This window comes from Camellia sinensis, chromosome 13 (genome assembly GCF_055761805.1).
Source record: "Camellia sinensis isolate YWXY chromosome 13, ASM5576180v1, whole genome shotgun sequence".
NCBI lineage: Eukaryota > Viridiplantae > Streptophyta > Magnoliopsida > Ericales > Theaceae > Camellia > Camellia sinensis.
The window spans coordinates 132,644,750-132,647,423 of record NC_138973.1 but is presented as its reverse complement, the minus strand read 5'-3'; the positions used below and the strand labels follow the sequence as shown (position 1 = coordinate 132,647,423).

At 30.5% G+C, this 2,674-nt stretch overlaps 1 long non-coding RNA gene across 1 annotated transcript; it reads right to left on the bottom strand.

The window, feature by feature from the left end:
• Positions 1–495: 495 nt before the first annotated feature.
• LOC114293086 (uncharacterized) lies at positions 496–2,310 on the bottom strand. Its single transcript, XR_003639939.2, has 3 exons — positions 2,149–2,310; positions 1,294–1,332; positions 496–786 (listed from the first exon to the last, which is right to left on the bottom strand). It is a non-coding gene; the product is annotated as an uncharacterized LOC114293086 (long non-coding RNA).
• Between the last annotated feature and the right edge of the window lie 364 nt (positions 2,311–2,674).

Sequence of the window (2,674 nt, the reverse complement as noted above, 5' to 3'; positions counted from 1 at the left end):
AATAAATGTTTTTGATAAAAGTGGCCACTAATTTTAGAAATTTCTTTCATCAAAGCATAACTGGGCATTCCTCTCTTTCTTAGGGTTAAAAAGTTAATTTTTTTGGCTAAAAATAGATCTAGGGATAAAATATTCATTTTCATAAAAATTTAATTTTTGTCTAAAACAAGTTTATACAGCAACTCCAAACAACCTTTAAACATTCCAAACATAAAGTAGTTAATGTTTCATCATCGGGAGGTCTACAAGCGCCCGCAGTCTTAGTGTCAGTCAAAATGAGGTGTCTACACTAGACTTTGGAAAAGTTTGTAGCACATGATCTCAACTGCACTTCCTTCATTTACTAGAATTCTTCGCACCCCAAAGCCATCCAAGTCTGGCTTAATTGTCACGACCCCAACCGGCCTCTAGAGGTTAGAGTGGTGACCTGCCAGTAATCATAGATTACCTATAGCCTCAAAGACAAAATTTCTAAATATTTAAATAATATCGAGGTTTGAAGCGAAAGCAAAACAAAAATAACATTATCCATTGAGTTGTGCATACATGATAAACTGAAATACTTAAAATATTTCAAGACACACTTTAATATATATATCTATATATACACACAAATGCATATCTTATACGTCCCAAATCATACATATAGGACTTTGACAAAGTAAAGCTTGACAAGCTTGTCAAAAACAACAACTAAAGCCTCAACACGAAGGCACATCTTCGTATGGCTTGATAAAATGGGTGAACTCCAAAGCAAACTCTAATATTGATCTTCCTGATGCTCACCTACATATATATAAGGGAGATGGGTAAGTTAGAGCCCAGTGAGTAATACCAAAATAAAGAGGTTAATGAATGAAATCCATCACAATATAAAACATGTCTTACATTTCCAAATGAATCATATATCAAATTCAAACAAAACATTTTCTATATCGAAATCCATTATCAAAACATCATACGTGGTACATGCAATAGAATAACGAAGGGGCCAAAAGGACTAAGTCAAAGGGACAATCAAGGTCTAGCAAGGGGACCATCAAGGTCTATTGAAGAGACCAAAAAGGTCTAACAAAAGAACCGCTCGGGTCTAACATCAGAGATCTCTGTAAATCCAATAATCGAAGGGCCATGGTATTATATCCCCTAGGTAAGGCCTCACTAAATGATGCCACAAATACATTTAACAAAAAAGATCTTCATTCATTCATATAAAGTAACATTTCATAATACCATTCATGTAACAATTTTCATAACATATTTTGAACATATCTTTATAAAGATAATACTCACAATGGGCTTGTTTCCAGTAATCCTCTACGAAAGTTCGTCCTACATAAACACATATGAACATTGATAATAAATTATGATCAATTGATTTACTTTTCTTTTCTAATCAAATTAATCGAATTACTCATCTTTTCTAATCAATTTACTTATATGGTTTCTAGTTTAATTTAATGCTAAATTAGACTTAATTAATGCATAGAGATTATTGGAAAATGAAAAACAAAAGAGAATACGAATAAAAAGATGCATTTAAAAATATGTTGAAACAGTGTGTCCACTCGAGCGGTGAATGCAAATACTCAGTAATTTTTTTCTGCAAAATAAGATATTGGTTGCCTCGAAAGTTCGCTTGAGCGGTTTGCAAAAATTTAGTTTTCAAAGACTACGAAAATAGCTTCCAAATTGCAATTCCAAGACTTCGGTTCAAACATGGCTTTGCTAAAAACATGTATTCTTTTTAATAATCAAGAAAACATGATCAATTTCAAACCATTTATAACCAAACTCTTTTAATTTCAAGATTAAACTCAAAAAAAATATTCATAAACTCATAATTTTCCAATTCTTCTTTCAAAACATTAAATTAATCCTTCAAAACTTTTGAAAGGCTATGATGCATGTGCAATTAAAACTCAAAACTAATGGAATTTATTCATGCATGTAGAAATGAAACTCTAATATATGCGAGACAACAAAAATCAAATCCAATTTTCAAATTAATTTCTATAATTTTGAACCTAGCTCAATTTCTTCATCCTTTTACTAATTCCATTCAAATTACATGAAATTAAACCCAATTACTTCTTAATTTCAGGTTTTAGGTGACTTATCTACAAGATTCAAGTTTCAATTTCTTACCTAGAGTCTCCAATTTGGTGAGATTTCTTGATTTCCTTCTTTTCTTCTTTATGCTTCTTCTCTTAAGCTCTTGATTTGGGTTCCAGCACAAGCTCTCTCTCTCTCTCCCACGATTTTCTTCAGCAAGACTATTGAAATAAAAAGGCCCAGCACGCTTGTACCCCTTTTTGATTTAATTTCTCCAAATTATAGAATTCTCTCCAACTTTCATCTTTCATAATTAATTGGATAGAATTAGATTAATTGCTAATGACTCATTAACTTAATTAGCTAATGACTCATTAACTTAATTAATCAATGATTAGGCTTAATTCATTTTGTTTAGTCTCAAATCAAATTACTTTCAATTAATTCTTGATTTAATCATTCTTAATTTATACCAATCTCACTCAGTCCTAATTAATTATGATTAATGTATAATTTAATTAATCTCAATTAAAGCTTAATTTAATCATTCCTAATTCTACTAATCTAAATCAAAATTTTAATTAAACTCTCATAACGCTTTATATGTTAAACTGATTCA